The sequence below is a fragment of the Thamnophis elegans genome, chromosome 12 (genome assembly GCF_009769535.1).
Source record: "Thamnophis elegans isolate rThaEle1 chromosome 12, rThaEle1.pri, whole genome shotgun sequence".
Taxonomy (NCBI): domain Eukaryota; kingdom Metazoa; phylum Chordata; class Lepidosauria; order Squamata; family Colubridae; genus Thamnophis; species Thamnophis elegans.
Genome location: NC_045552.1, coordinates 35,296,288 through 35,313,315, shown reverse-complemented (window position 1 = coordinate 35,313,315; position 17,028 = coordinate 35,296,288). Strand labels below are relative to the sequence as shown.

General features: G+C 41.7%; 1 protein-coding gene across 3 annotated transcripts in view; it reads left to right on the top strand.

Annotated features, from left to right (window-relative positions):
* The window catches only part of NEXMIF (neurite extension and migration factor), a 398,750-nt gene that overhangs the window by 99,507 nt on the left and 282,215 nt on the right, over window positions 1–17,028 (top strand). The window contains exon 1 of one of the 3 annotated variants that reach the window (XM_032227585.1): window positions 10,689–10,755. The exons of the other annotated variants lie outside the window; for them this stretch is intronic. The gene's annotated coding sequence lies outside the window, so the exon portion shown is untranslated. Of the gene's footprint in view, window positions 1–10,688; window positions 10,756–17,028 lie in introns of those variants that run through there. 3 annotated transcript variants of the gene reach the window in all.

Below are 17,028 nucleotides of genomic sequence, written 5' to 3'. Positions count from 1 at the left end.
TCCCGCCCTAGTGACATTTAGCTTGGGTATGTCCCTTGCTTGGACTCTCCTGAGCAGCACCCTGGAAAAGGACCATTGACTTACCTGAAGGGTCGTTTTCAGGGCGCTGTGAAGGAGAGTCCACCCCACCCTGGGGTCTGGCTCCGCTGTTACTGCATTTGTTTCCTTGGATAATTCAGTTGGACTTGTTCCGGTTGTGTTTCTTGTTGATCCATTGTTGGACTTCTCAGCGTGCAACAGTTCCACGTTTTCATTGAAAAATCTGAGGATAATCAGCACCAGAGGTGTGGCTTAAAGTTTCAATTCAGTTCTGGGAAGTTTGGCTGTATTTAACCCTTGCTTGGTATCTCCAGTCTACAACACAGTCCTTTCAGCAGTTCCAAGAAGGCTCCACACCCATTTGCACCACTCGGGTGACCCTGAGGACACAGACAAACCTCCAGGTGGCCTTAAGCACTCACTAAAAGGATGCAAATGACCAACTGTCTGCTAGGAGTATAAATCCTTCCATTCCCCACCATCCAGTCAAAGAAAAATCAGACAGTCCAGTTGCCTCTTGAAAAAGCATTAGTAGTATAAAAATGTTAAACAAAACAGGGCAATATGATTCTGAAATGAATAGTTATGCAACTCATCTGTTGAATTCTTCACCAAATTCTTCAGATCAGTCAAATTCAGAGATGAAATACAGTCTATGTGTCTGCTGCTGAAGTTATTTGCTAAAGAAGAAGGGAGGTTGAATCTTGGGAGACAGTGACTTGGCACCTACCAGCACCTGGTTGACCTTGGCTGATTTTGAGAAAGCTAAGCAAGATGGTTAGTATTTGGACCAGAGGTAATTAGGATAGCCCAGAACCTCAGGCTAGGTTGAGAAGCTGAGAAGATGCTCAAAAAGGAAGGAATGAAAGACAAATGTTGTACTCTTGTCAGCATAAACATGACCATAAAGTCAACAGGAGAAGAGCCCAGCTGAAGAGAAATTTGATCTTCTTTAACCCTTGTGGTGCAGAGGAAACTGCTGTTTGCAATGAATTATTGTCATTCTTTCAATCTATGAGAAGAAGAAGATGGCATTTACTTTAGACAAATGTAGTTTGTATGCAATAAGCCTGGTGCATTGGGACAACCCTTCTCAGGATTCCTAGCGAAAATGTAGTTCCAGCACATCTGGAGGAGAGACCGGGTGGGAGATATTTGATGTAAAAGAACATAACTCAGCTTAAAACTTCACACCTCTGTCTGGCACTTCTTGTTGCTATTGTTACAAGTCACGTGAGCCTTGCTTCAAGCCAGAGTGAGCCTCGCAAAAATAAACCTCCTTTCTCCCTGCCAACCCTTCCCCTGTGCATTTGTGTACTGACAGTTTCACAACTTTGCTTGCCACATAGTAAGTTTGTGCCGTGTATAGAGATATTGGAAAAATTAACGTCTTTTGTTTTTATTTATTTTCATTTGGACAAATGTAACTCAGGGTCAGATGCAGTGTATCAGCTCTGCCTCTCTTCTCCATAGCCACCACTGAGCAGGACAGGGTGGAAGGAAGAGGGTCCCAAAAGATTTCTTGAATGCTGTCAACTTTAAAAGAAGCTAAATCAGGACATAGGATTCTAAATCCTGGAGGTGGAGTGGCCACTTCTAATCCCACCTTCTGCAGGAATCCAAATTAAACCTTCCCTAATTTAGCCTAATGAAGAAAAAAAGGCTTAGAGGTGATCAACTTCCAATACTTAAAAGGGTTGTCATAGGGAAGAGGGGATGGATTTATTCTCCAAAGCACAAGAGGCAAGACAAGAAGTAAAGGTAAAAGGGAGGGAGATTCAACCTGGAAATAAGGAGGATTTTTTTTTGACAGTGAGAACGATTAATCAATGGAACAGCTTGTCTCCTGGAGTTGTGGGTGCTCCATCACTGGAGATCTTCAAGAAAAGATTGGATAATTATTTGTCCGGGATGATATAAAAACTCCTGCCCTGGGCAGGAGTTTGGACTAGAGGACCTTCGTGATCCCTTCCGCCCTAGGATTCTATGGTTTTATGAAATGAACAGCTGTCCATCCTCTGCTTGCATTCTCTCAAGTAAACAGAAGCCTTTGGACTAGTGGTTTTAGTGGTCAAATGCCTTTTTTGATCAGAAAGATTTTTATTTAACTTTCCTCTAGAACTTGACTTCAAGTCTCCCTGCAGTTGAGCAACTTTATTCCAGGGAAGAATCTGAAAGGTGTAGAATTGAACATAGAGATAAAATATCCTACTGAAAGACCAACCCATGGACTTCAACTCCCAGAGATCCTCAGCCATAACGTTGCTAAAGTTGGAGACTCCTGCCGTTCTTGTTTTAGGGTCCTCAAAGGATGAGCAGAATTAGATGGTATCCCTGATGCTGTGATAACCTGGTACTGTGCTGGATAAATCTTCGTAGAATTGTTCCTGGACTAGTTTGGACTCAGGAGACCATTTTATAAATAGCCCCCTGTACTCTCCTTCATTACCAGTGAAGATGGTGGTAACTTATATTGGGAGTATCTTGGTTATAGGTGCGAAATAGTTGGGTCACCTAAATTCTTATAATCCCCCATTTTTTTCTCCTTAATACATCTTGCTGAAGACTCAGGATGAATCAGGTCTGGAAAAAGAATTACATTTGGGTTTACACAGAGGCATAACAGGTGATCTTCAAGGTTTTGAACCGAGTCCGGAAGCCTGCTGGTAAACAACCTATACAACTACAGTGTGTTATTTTGCAGGAGTAGAATTCATTTGCCTACAGGCTTGCTGCAGATTCCAAAGTCGTCTTGAAAGACAGCCCCAAAATGAGTATGTTGCACACGTCTAACTTGGTTTACTTCTATAAGCTTCCCAGAGTCACCCTCAGTGAGTTGAGGGTTCATATAGATTCTCTTAATAAATAAAAATGAAGAAAAAAAAAGGTTTCCTGGCCCAGAGCCAACATAACAGGTGCCTCATCTGAATCTGGGCGAAGGCTGCCTGGCCAGGCTCTTGCTACTAAGTTAGGAGCCCTGGGTTCAAGAAAACTCCTGCCAAAACCTGGGAAGCAAGAATTGTATTACATTTCATGAATGTCTCTTTAATGCACATCTTGAGGTAAATACAGACTCCTGGAAACTGCAAGAATTGGTTCCCTTCCATTTACGTTGAGTTCATTAAAGAAGAGTTGAATGATATGAATTACTACTTCTCTGCCAGCTTCCCAAGTACAGGTAGCCCTCCAATTACAATCAGAATTGGGGGGAAAATTTCCATTGCTAAGCAAGGCAGTTGTAAGCGAGTTGCACCTGATTTTACAACCGACCATGATTGTTAAGTCAATCCCTGCAATTGTTAAGTGAATCATGTAGCTGTTAAATCCAGCTTTCCCCATTGTCTCTGCTTGTTGAAAGCTGTCTGGGGAGGTCACAAGTATTGGAACCCTGCTGTCATGTCACCCTTAGATCCATCCATTGTTTCTTGTCCTGCCTTCAGGTGCTTCGGAGAACAGGTTGACCCCCCCTCTTCTTTATGGCAGCCCCTCAAATATCAGAAAACTGCTATCATGTCACCCCTGGTCGTTCTCTTCACTAGACTAGCCATGCCCGGTTCCTGCAACCGTTCTTCAATGGTTTTTTGTGTAGACTTCGACTTCCAGAATTCCCCAGTTGGGAGATTCCCCAGGCAGAGTTGAAGTTCACACATCTTCAAGATGCCAAAGTTGAGCATCATTGCAACATAAGGATGTTTAGAGCTAATGTGGGCTGTGTTTCTATTTGGCAGAGGGATTCCTCTAGTTATCATCAAGCATGTGTCTTGCCCTCTCAGCGTTTCCTTCTTCACCTATCGCTGCTTTGGTCTCCCTTTCCTAGCTAGCCTGAAGGATGGTCATGCATGGAGCAGATCGGCCGCCTGAGTCTTCCATCCATGTCTAGTATTCCTATTCTTGTAGTTTTTCTTGCTGTTTTTAAAATAAGCTGTGTACGTATTCTGTAAACCCTTGCAAAATTCCTTAAGCATGCCAAGAAAAGAGTAGTCATTGCATTCTTTGCTTGTATGTCTTGCTTGCGTCTCACCCCCTAAAACACCACTAAGGTAATGAGGAGGGAAACTGCGTACCGCTTTCTGAACGTGTTGTACGCATGAGTAAATGAGGCTCTTTGGAAAGTTGGTTCTTATCTGTCTGATTGATTGGCAGTAAACTGTGCAAATGTCTGCAGATCTAACAATATCTTCCACTCTCCATCTGCTCCGCCACATCTTTCTTTCTTCTAATAGACATTGCAATCCATTCTCAACTTCCCTTATCTAACTTAATCTAACCTGCATAATCTACCTTTGATAATTATCTAAAATGAGAGAGAGAGAGAGCGGGGGGGGGAGAGAGAGAGGTAGAGAGAAAGAGATAAAGGGATGCAGAGAGAGAGGGAAGGAATGAGTGAGGGAGAGAGCCAGAGAGGCAAGGAAATGGAGAGGGGAAGAGGGGGGAGAAGGAGGGAGGGAGGGAGGGTGAGAGAGGAGAGAGAGCAAGGAAGATCCCACGGGCACAAAACAAGAACACCTAACTAGGCAACTTTTTAAAACAATAAATAACTTCCATGAATACACTAGCTTCCTATTGGTCTCCGAGCACGATTCAAGGTGCTGGTTATCACCTTTAAAGCCCTACATGGCCTAGGACCCGGATATCTATGAGACCGTCTTCTGCCGCACACTTCCCTAAGACCGATAAGATCACACAGGATGGGCCTTCTCCAGGTGCCATCAGCTGGACAATGCCAACTGGCGACACCTCGGAGTAGGGCCTTCTCTGTTGTCGCTCCGGCCCTATGGAATGAGCTACCCCCAGAGATCCGGACCCTACCCACTCTCATGGCCTTCCGAAAAGCTATTAAAACCTGGCTATTCCGGCAGGCCTGGGGCTGTTGACTTCTGGATTGAGGTCCAGACCTGCTTAGATTGGCTGCATGTTGTGTCTCTTTTTTAAATTTGTCGTGTTTTATCTGTTTTTAATCTTTTTTAGTTTCTGTTTCTGTAAGCCGCCTGGAGTCCTCCGGGATTGGGCGGCCTATAAATTTAATAAACAGTTAAACGATACATCCATATAATTCTCCTTGTAATTGTGGAAGTGGTTTGACTTTGTCTTGGCTTTTTATTTTTGGCTTCCCAGAGGAAGCCGATCCCGCTGGGTTTTTTGATGTTCTCCCCTTAAGTACTAATTAGGAGTGAACCTGCTTTTGAGATGCATGTAAATGAAAGAAAGAGTGAAAGAACCATTCAGGAAGGATTCAGAGAAGAAATTTCACAGTCCAGACATTGAAAGAAGCATGAGAAAGAAACTTAAAATCATCCATCTTGATTTTCTTTAGTATATGTTGAAATAGAGAAACGTAGACAGTTTTAAAAGGCTGAAGATAAAGAAGCTTGGCTAAGTCCAATAATTTCTATTCTAACAATTTTACAAAAATAATTTTCAAGAAATTGACAATAATTGGACAAATCAATAATCCTGTTTTTTTATGTTAATATATTTAGCTTGTGAACTTGAAATGAGGCGCCATTCACTGGAAAATTCTGAGCTCTCAAGGAAATTCAGAACAGGTTGATTGACTAACTTCCTGTGTTGGAGATGCAGTGAATGGGGGTTAATGCATGCAAATTGTTCCTGCCCTTTGGCAGTCTTGTATTCTGCCGAATCAGATTCTAACAATGAAGTTAGGATTCAAACTGACTGTGCTATTATGCTAATTTTTTAAAAATAAAATTTGAATATATCCATTTATGAAGAACTTTGGACCTATTACATCAGGATTGTTACAAAAAATATGGTTTTGTGTTTGTCATTTGCAAACAACTAGACCCACACATGGGAAGGTCACCTATTCTTTACTGTCCATAGAATAATAGAGTTGGAAGGAGCCTTGGGGGTCTTCCAACCTTCTGCTTGAGCAGGAGACCTTATACCGTTTCAGCTACATGATTGTTCAGTCTCTTCTTGAAAGCCTCCAGTGATGGAGCACCCACAACTTCTGTTCCATTGGTTGATTGTTCTCACCCTTAGGAAATTTCTCCTTAGTTCTAGGTTGCTTCTCTCTTTGGTTAGTTTCCAACCATTATTTCTTGTCCTGCCTTTTAGATTGAACCCCCTCTTCTTTATGGCAGCCCCTCAAATATTGGAACATTGCTATCCTGTCACCCCTAGTCCTTCTTTTTGTTGGACCAGAGAAACCCAATCCCTGTGACCATTCATTGTATGTTTGAGCCTCCGGTCCCCTGATCATCTTAGTTGCTCTTCTCTGCACTCTTTCTAGAGTCTCCACATCTTTTTTACATTATAGTGACCAGAAAAGGATGCAGGATTCCAAAGGTGGCCTTACTAAGGCCTATTTCACAGGAATCTCCCCAGCCTTCCCAGGTTTGCCTGGGAAAGACTAGATAGGGCTCAAAGGCATTGAATGTGCATGTGTGTCTTGTTCTCTTGTCTTTACATAACAAGCCCAGGCTAATTTGCTGCTTGATCCCTTCTCTTGACTGGGATGGTTGCTCCCCAAATGTATTCTTGCAAATCCAGAGACAGTGGATCCAAAGGTTCTTCATAATAAGTCCCTTTCCAAGATTCCAAGAGGAAAGCAAAGCTTGACTTTGTGAAAATATGAACAGTAAAGTAAGTCTTTCAATTGGTTTTTCGTTGACAACTCAGGAAAGAAAAGACCATAATTGTCTGTGATCATTCTTCCATTCATTGTGTAAAAACTGAATGGTTTTAACTTTTATGTGTCCCTAATTACTGTTGTAATTTATTCAGTTTGTGATATATAATTTATTACTCTCTTTTTCTTCTCCATCTTTGCATTTTTGCGTTTTGTTCTTTTTTGTTGTAGTAGTACTACCAAAGCTATTTAAAAATGTTACTCCTGGAATTGGAAGTCATTCTCTCCAATTTATCATCCCTCGGAGAATCTTCCCTGGAACTTACCTGAATTTCCTCTACTGATGGAGAGCCTGTGTCCACCCATATGGTTCTTTTGCTGAACCAAGAATTCCTGGGAATATTAGTTCGGCAAATTTTCAGAAAAATAAGCACAAATACACCTGATATCCTGGGGAGTGTCTGTCCTGCCTCTGAATACAGGCAGTCCTCGACTTACGACCACAATTAAGCCCAAAAGTTGTGTTGCTAAATGAGGCATTTGTTAAACAGGTTTTGCTTCATTTGCCACAGTTGTTAAGCGAATGACTGCAATTAAGTTAGTAGCACAGTTGTTAAGTGAATCTGGCTTCCCCATTGACTTTACTTGTTAGAAGGGGATCATATGACCCCACCCCCGCCGGGAACACATGACCCCACCCCCCGGATCACATGACTCCACCCCCCGGATCACATGACCCCGGGACTCTGCAACCATCATAAATATGAACCAGTTGCCAAGCGCCTGAATTTTGATTGTGTGACCATGGGGTTGCTGAAACAGTCATAAGTGTGAAAAATAATGTCATTGTAACTGTGAATGTTCACTAAATGAACTGTTGTAAGTCGAGGACTACCTGTATTTTAGCCAGCTGAATGGAACACATTAGATCAGCCCCATCCTCATCCCTTTTGAAATAGGAGGGAAAGAAAGCAGTTTGCCCATCTGGATAATAATGAAGTTGGCATTTATTAATATATTTGGAAAAGGGGTAAGAATGACTAGATAGCAAAGTCTGGGTTAATCCACCCCACCTCCCTCCTTTCCCATTTGGAGCCACTGATGCATGTAAAATGTAAAACTCCCTGATGCAAGTCCCGAGAAATGAATTTTAAGAATTATGCCGATTGCTAAGCCGTGAGATAGTTTGTCAATTAAGCTGCATTCGATTGAGACGAGCAGTAAGCCCACGTAACATGGAGACAAGATAGCAGGAGACAAGATAGCCATCTCCCAATACTGGGATGGAGAAGAGGGTGTGGATTTATCCCCTGTAGTACTTAAGGGTAGGACGAGAACCAGTGGTGGAATAGCAACAGCAATAGCCCTTAGGCTTATATTTCGCTTCACAGTGCTTTACAGCCCTCTCTTAAGCGGATTACTGAGCCAGCTCCTTGCCCCCAACCATCCGGGTCCTCATTTTACTGATCTCAGAAGGAGGAAAGGCTGAGTCAACCTTGAGCCAGTTGGAATTGAACTGCTAGCATTGAGCTGAATTAGCCTGCAATACTGCATTCTAACACTTTGCCACCACGGCTCTTTCATGGAAGGGTTACAGAATAGAGAAAAAGAATTTCCAGGCTGTGAGACTTCTTAGGTCGGGGAACAGCTGCCCCCTAGAGTCAAGGAGGCTTCATCACTATATGTTTTTTTCAAGTAAAGGTTGGATAGCCGTTGGTCTGGGACAATGAGAAGAGGATTCCTGCTCTGGGCAGAAGGTTGGATCAGAAGAAATACAAGGTCTCTAAACTAAACATTTTAGTTGCGCATCAGGATGCACTAATGGTTAAATTATGTGATGGTTAGACATTTTTTTCCTGGAGGACACAGATCCCTGGTTACAAAATAGGGAAGCTAAAACTGCTTGCTTCACTTTGGCTGGTTTTTTTCCTTGCTGATTTTAAGTAAGCCACGATTCTAAAGTGATTCATACCTCCCTCATTGATGATTGTTTTATTCCGTAAGTACCCCATAATTGCAGCTTCTACTGACATTTTCTAATTTTGTTACAAGGAAGTAAATATTGAGGCTTAGATACAAAGAATTAAGTGATGTTACACAGACCACGGTGAGGGTTTTCCAATCACAGTTGACTGCAAGGTTGAATCACTGGATGCCAGACCATAATAATACACGGCTACACCAATAGGTTGGCCGTCCACCCCCTCACCGTTCTGAATGTTGTTACAATAATACTCTCTTATTGTGGATAAACCAACCCGACCATCTTCCATAGGCATTGTTATGCCACCACAATTACGCACCGCAGAACTCTGCCAGCGGTGATGGAAACGGGATGTTGTGATTGATGGATGTCCTACCTCAACCTTATGCCCTCCAGATGGGTTGGCTGGTAATTGTGTGGGAGGAAGGCTGGTCCATCTGGAAGGCATCAGCTTGGATAAGGCTGGGGAGCTGATGGGTTGGGATCTCTTTTCTCTGCTGGAGTGCCAATACAGCTGTGCGCATTAAAATCAGGAAATGGAGGTTGTTGTTTTTTCCATCTGTAGCATTTGGGTAATAATTAATACTTAGCTGGCTGTCGTGTTCTTCATGTCTAAGGAAAAAGGTGTGACCTTAAGCATGGTTGCTCTCCGACTTGTCACTGTTGAACAAACAAGGAGTGAAACATTTTGGCATCTTTTTTAAAGACATGCCCAGAAGAGTCATCTTCTGTGCGCAGATGTATGTTAAGTAATGGTGCTTTCTAATTCCAAGTGCCTGGCTGAAATACAATTTAAGGATTATACCTTCAAGCTTGTAAGAAGGGGAGTGGGAATTTAAATGAGTTTGAACTTTAGCTGACTTCTATTTCGTGCCCCTACTTTTCCTTGAGGGGGACAAAACCCAGAGCACAGCAAATGTTTGTGTGTGCATTTTGTCATGCACCTGTTTCAGTTTTCAGTTGGATGGACTACCTTTACCATACAGGCTTGGATAGCCTATTTATTAAGAGGGGTAAAAGCATTTTTGAAAGGCCGTGGGAAAGATCAAAGAGAGCCTCAGATCTCTGTGGAGTCCATCAGGGTTTTTTTTAATTACAGGTAGTCCTCGACCTACCACAGTTCACTTAGTGACTATTCACAGCACTGAAAAAAGTGACTTATGACCATTTTTCTCACTTATGACCATTGCAGCATCCCCATGTCACATGAATAAAATTCAGATGCTTGGCAATTGACTCATATTTATGACGGTTGCAGTGTCCTGGGGTCAGGTGATCTGCTTTTCTGACAAAGATAGTCAAAGGGAAACCAAATTCACTTAGCAACCATGTTACTAATTTGACATCTGCAGTGATTCACTTAACAAATGTGGCAAGAAAAGTTGTAAAAATGGAGCAAAACTCATTTAACACATTTCTCACTTAGCAACATAAATTTTGGGCTCAATTGTGATCATAAGTTGAGGACTACCTGCATTGAGGACTGCCTCTCTGTGGTTGTGGGAGCTTCTGGTTCTTTCCAGAAAATTAAACAAGCTTTTTAGGTGCTAAATGTCATCAAACAATCCTCTGCAGCTCTCTGCAGACCCTTGTGAGTATAGATGATGGTACACATAAAATGAAATAATCTGCTCTTTGTCTTCAAGAAACTGGTGGTCCATTGTTAGAATGCAAGAGAACTCTTCAAGGTCTCATCCACAAACACCAGCATCTCATAAGGTTTCTCCCATTATTACATTGTCTACCAGTGGGATGCCATATCGCTAATCTTTGCTGGAGATGGAGTCTCACCAAGGACTTACCTATGTGAAGGGCTGTGGAAGACCCTGCCCCACTCCTAAGCAACATTCTTCAACCTTGGCAATGTGAAGATGGGTGGATTTCAACTCCCAGAATTCCCCAGCTGGCTGGCTGGGGAATTCTGGGAGTTAAAGTCCTCCCATCTTCTTCCTGTTGCCAAGATTGAGAAAAACGGCTCTTGGGACTGCTTCTTGCACCCTGTGGCATCCCATCATGATTCCTTTTTTTCATTTCAGGCAGTTGAAATGTGAATCCTTCATTTTCACAAACAGCAGCAACCAACACGTCTGCATTGAATTTGTATCCTGTGTACAATGAAGGAGTCAGCTGAATGTGGGTATGCAGTGCTTTGGGGTGTTCATTACTAGAAGATGTTCTTGGCTCCAAAGTTAAGTGAAGTGTTGGATCCAAGGCAGTGAAACTAATAGTTTGTGTGTGCAAAAATTAGGAAAAGCTGTACAAATGCTTGAAATTTCAGATGATTATTAAGATTTTGGCTCCAGGGGATCAGTCAGCTGAGTACTTGTGAGAATAAAGATACTGTATCTCCAAAAGTTTCAGCTTTTTTATATATTTATTTGTTTGCTTGTTTGTTTGTTTGAAATTGAAATTGAATTTGAAGAAAGAGGGATCCCATCTTGGGCTATGGCTAGTTTCTGAGGCCTTGGCATTGCTGATCATTGTAGTAAGCAGTAATGTGACTTGCTGGGGGTTGAGCCTAAGATTCAGCTGCATTTACACCTTAAAGGTTTGGGTTGGAATTTGTTCAGCCTGCTCCAGTTATTGCATCCTGTATGCTGTGGCTTAAGGCTTAGCATGCATGGATTAATGCAGTTGGGATTTATAAACCCTGGTTTTAATGCAAGCACGCACATAACCAATGCAAGCAAACAACTAAGTGCAGACAGTACCAAGCCACAAACCATGGTTTAGAACAGGAGTAACCAGTGTTGTAGCCTATAAGCAGAGACCTGTCCCCAACATCCCAAGATTGCACCACTGAAATTCACCTAAAAGTTGCAGTTTGGAATTTGTAGCATCCCCTGTTCTCTGGAATGACCCCCCCCCCCAAAAAAAAAAAAAAACCCTGAGTTGCTGCCAGATTACAAATTCCTGGAAACTATTAAAAAGCTGATTGTTCTCCTGGGCCATCAGTTAGGATGGCTGAGGTCTCTATTGATGGTGGGGTTGGGGTTTTTTTTTTTTTTGTGATACCAAGGTAATCTTCTGATTGGCTATTGAAGTAGATAAATGACAGATAGACAGATGGATAGATGATGATAGATAATGGCTAGATAGATGATAGATAGATAGATAGATAGATAGATAGATAGATAGATTAGATAGATAGATGTTAGATACATGATAGATAGATAGATGAATCTAGATAGATGGATGGAGATAGAGATGGAGACAGAGATAGAAAGATTGGTAGATATAGACAGACAGACAGACAGATAGATTAGATATTCCCCTTCTCTCTAAATCAGTGTTTCTCAATCTTGACGACTTTAAATCCTGTGGAATTCAAGTCGCCAAGGTTGAGAAACACTGCTCTAAATAAAATGAATAAATAAGACCCCCACCCCCATTTGCTTCTGAATTTTAGCATTGGAATTTTGTGCCTTTTGGGGAGAATTTGGGGGATTTTCACTCTGAAATGTTTCTCTCAACCCTGAAAAGTGGGCTAAAAAACCTCATTCCTAGGACGTCACAATTATTCTGGTGATTTCCCCTGCAGCAGCCTGGCTGAGACCCCCACACTCCCCCCCAAAAAACCCTTGCCAATTGCCCACCCTGCCTGTGGAACTGAGAAGCTGGTAAGATAACATCCAGCCATTTTTATTTGCTACTTCGTGATTAAACCATGATCGCTTGTAAATTTAGCCTGTGTTTTTCTGTTGGTCTTAATCTGGGATTGTCAACATAGGCCTATGATTTTGGTGAATAAAAAAAAAATCAGGCCTAAAGTGGGAAGCTGCCAAGGGCGAAGGAAAAACTTCTCATCCCTGAACTCCTAAGAATTTACTTTGGATTCTGAGTGCAATGAATTTTGCACATAATTGATGGTGATTGCAATGTATCACACAAAGCCATCTGTAGCAAAACTCTGGAATGTTCCTTCCTTGTGATCTAGTTAGAATTCCAATTGCACCTTTGGCCCACAACTTTCTCATGAATGTCACACAGAAATATTCAGCACAACGCAAGAAGACAATGCATCTCCCCACCCTCCCTCCACACACATTCTCGATCCCCCATTGGGTGTCCATTCTTTGTCAGACTGGTTTCCTGGCGGCAATTCCCACAAGCTCAAGCAATAAACTAGGATTTCAGCCAAAGTAAATTAGCAGCGTGGAGAAAAATCATGGTTCCCAAAGCCAAGAATTTCAAAGGCCTCCAGGCATCACTTGTTGGCAAGGCTCATGCGATATCTTTGGGTAGAATAAATAGATGTCCAGATCTACAGCTCTTTGCTGGTCTCGGAGAAAATGAAAAGAGCGTTTGGGGATGAGGTGAAAAAATGCCACAGAAATCACCCTGTGGCTATACTGCTTTTCTGGGTCTCCCACCTCCATTTTTGCTCAGGAAAGAACTACAGGGAGTCCTTGATTTAGGACCACAATTTATCCCAAATTTTCTGTGGCTAAGTGAGACATTTGTTAAGTGTGTTTTGCCCCATTTTATGGACTTTCTTGCATGGGTGTTAAGTGAATCTGGTTTCCCCATTGACTTTGCGTGCCAGAAGGTTGCAAAAGAGGATCACATGATTCCTTGGGACACTGCAATCATCATAAATATGAGCCAGTTGCCAAGTGCCCGAATTTTGAATATTTAAGTGTGAGGATTCTAATATATTTAAGAATCAAGATTTGTTTCAGGATGGTGCATGGTTTCCTTTCTTCCCATAACTTCTGCTTCTCTCTCAGATCAGTCCCAGTTTAGGAGGTCAGTACATGAAGGTCTAATGCACCTTCCCAATGATTAGTTGAAATAAGCCTGTATTATAAACTATGATTGGGAGTTAGCTTCTTTCAAGACGTCGTCTGTAAAATTAGCAACAATTTGCTTGGGTTGAGATAACACTAATGATGGTTAGTGAATGTGCAGACTTAAAACTCGTGCAGGATTCTCATTACACTAAAAGTGTATTGAAAATTGTGCAGAAGAAACATTTATTTCATTCGATTTGGCTTCAGATTATCAGGTTGTATTTCTGGATCAAATCCACAACTCTCTGCTTGGAGCAGAGAGCCATGGAGCAATGCAGAGGAAGATGTTGGAGACCCACGTCCTCCTCAGCCACAGAAACTCCTGGTGGTTGTTGGGACAATGATTTACTCTTGGCCCACCCTAACTTCCCAGAGGGTGATTGTATTAGGTCTTGTACTGTGCTTAGAATCAATCAAATCTTCATTGTGCTCCTAGACCAAGCATAAGCAAGCTAGGATACAAACACCATTTTTTAAACAACTAAAAATATTAAAAAACAAAATTTAAAAACACAGATAGAAAGAATAATTATTAAAAAGCTAAAATATTAAGACAAAATTATACAAAATTTAAAAACATAAAGATACGTTTAAAAAGCTAAAAACACATATAAAAACAAGCCTAAAAATCTATAGGGAAGGGCAAAACAATAAAAAGTCAATATACTGCTAAATCTATAACAAATTTCACACTCTTAATGAACAAATCAAATACTCATTGAGACTGGTTTGAGGCACAGATCATCCTCTGATGGAAAACCTGGCAACATTGTGTGTCATAGCACAGTTGATGCCTAGAATCACCCTGGCTGCTCTGGGCCTTGATGCAGCATTGGTGAAAGAAGGCCAGTGTGAAGGCCTCTCAATCCAGGCTCTGGAGGACACATGCTTGGTCATTTTGTGTGTCCAGAGTCCCTGGGATGTTGTCTCTCCAGGGAGGATATTTTTCTCTATTGGCAGAGGACAGCTGAGGAGAAGGCAGGACACACCCAGAGCGAAGGCCCTCAAAGGCCAGGGACTTTGAAGTTGGTTAGGCAACATCATAGGAGAAGTAGGTAGCTGTGGAATCCCACACTGGCATTCATGGTTGGGGAGCTGGTAGCTCCAAGTAGCGCTCGGTGTCTGCTGCATGCTGCTTAAGAAGAGTTTTGGCCTGGTCCTATCTCTCTCTGAGTAGAAGACCTTGGGAGAAGCCAAGGATTGCAAGAATTTAGCAGCCACTGCCCTTAGACATAGGCTCATACTGAATAAAAATACCTTTCTTGCGTATGCCTAAGAATGCGGCCTGGACTTGCATAACACTGATATTATTTTGCTAAGATTACTACACTGAGTCTTTTGATTGAGGCATTTTGCAACACTGTGAACTGACCATGCGTAAGCAGATCTCGCTTGTCCTTTTTTTAACTTCCACGTTTGAAAAGGAGAAAACAACATGTAAGGGTTCCTCCTCCCACTAACAGTTGTCCACAATTCTTCCCTGCAGCAATCCAACTCACTCACTCAATTTTCTCCTTTATTTTTCTTCTCCTTCATATTTCTTAGCTGTTCTCTAATAGCTTCCCAGGCATACTGACTTAACACTATGTTACTTTGGGTCACAAATCTTTGCGCACACACAAACACACACACACACACACACACACAGAACAGAGGGTCAACCCTTGCAGGAGAGGTTCAGAGTGTTTCAAATGAATGGCAAACCCTTAAAAGAATCAGAAGAAACTTGAAGGTTTGTAAATTTTAAAAAAAGGGATAGACTTTTGGTCACATGCTTGGGCTGCCATGTTGATTTTTTTTAGCCGGCTATCTGTTTCCGATCTCCCTGCACCATTTAACATTAGCAAATAGTTTTGCCTTTTCTATGGTGGGATCATGCCATTGAAGCTACCTTATCCCTCCTTTGTATAGTTTAGGATTAAAGCCTAACATTTTATCCCAGCCTTTTTGAATATTTATGTTCTTATGTGATTGACAGATTGAGTTGCATTGTTTGGAATTTTATAGCCTGTTCCTACTGGGGAAAAAACTCCCTAACAGACAAAATTAATAATTCAGATTTGTTCTCATAATCCGTACTTTGCAACGGTTTATTGTAAGGTTGATCTTCGTGGGAGAGGATCCCAGCACTCTCAGGAGCAATGTAGTTGTAAGAATGCAGCCGGTATGTACACATGGCAAGTGAAATAAGACAAAGTAAAACACATCTTGATTTTCAAAAGGCAGACATAGAAGGGATTTTAGGAATATTCCAATTTTCAACATTTGAGGGGCTGCCACAAAGAAGAGGGAGTCAACTTATTTTCGAAAGCATCAGAACAGCTGGCCTTCAGAAGTTGTGGGTATTTCATTACTGGAGGCTTTTATGGACAACCATTTGTCTGAAAAAGTATAGGGTCTCCTACCTGAGCAGGGAGTTGGACTAGAAGACCTCCAAGGTCCCTTCCAACGCTGTTATTCTGTTACTCTAAATGATACTTCCTTATAGGGCCATAGCAGATTCTTGAAAGCCTGACATAGATTGTCACTTCCCACCCTAATTATAGCAAAGAATATCAAGTTCTCACCCTTCCTTATATCTCTGGGTTGTGTAATCTCTTGTCTGTCCATCCTTAATATATATACTCTATTTAGATGGCCTATAAACCTTTTTATAGGTTGTCCTTAGTTTACGATGGAACTGGGACTAGAATTACTGTCATTAAGGCCACAATCGTAAAGCAAGATTTCACATGACCATGACACACAATCCGTAACCCAATTAATGGCAATTCCACTTGACAACATGAAGCAAGGACTGCGTCGGTCATTCAGCGAGGACCTCTTGCAGCTGCAACGTCCGACTTCTTGCTGGCTTGTCCATTGACTTTGTTTGTGAGAAGCCAGCAAGGAATATCGGAAGCTGTAACCATCTGACCACCAGATGGTTGGAAATCTGAGCTTCTTTCTAACAACTGGGATGACAACCAGAACTCTAAGTCCCCCTCATTCAAATGGTTGCCGCATGAACGGATGTAAGCTGCAGTCTGATGTTGTTATTTTCAGAGAAAAAAGCCTGAGATTCCAGTGTACCATGTATAAAAATACCCCACTGTCCATATTGATTCAAATGGGCTGAACTTATTTCATGTTTACAATTTCTCTTTTAGTCTCTGATATGCGCACTAGATACAGGTGACAGATAAATCTAGATTGGGAACTGTGCACACTTTGCAATAAAATTCTAATTTTGCACTAAGGTGCAAAATTGGGATGCACACACAGGCCACCTGGGTATAGTATATGGTGTGAATTACAGATCTTTTAAATGACACAGTCCTTCTTAGCAATATCTGAATTACATTTGTGCAGAAAAAAACCCCAACCAATGTGATTCCCCTTGTTTCTTATTTTGATGTTTATAGCGAGTGCCAAGGATATATGAATAAAGCTGATGATGCTTTTGTGAATTGCTCTGGAAATTTTGTGAAGAAAATTGTGGTACCCAGCTTTATTTATGCAGAAAAAATTAGGAGAATAAATGTGCTAGTGGTTTGGGTATTTTCGTACAGCAGAATGAAACTGAGCATTTATCTCTCCGCTAATCTTGAATATGTTTTGTGTTTTTCACCGCAATT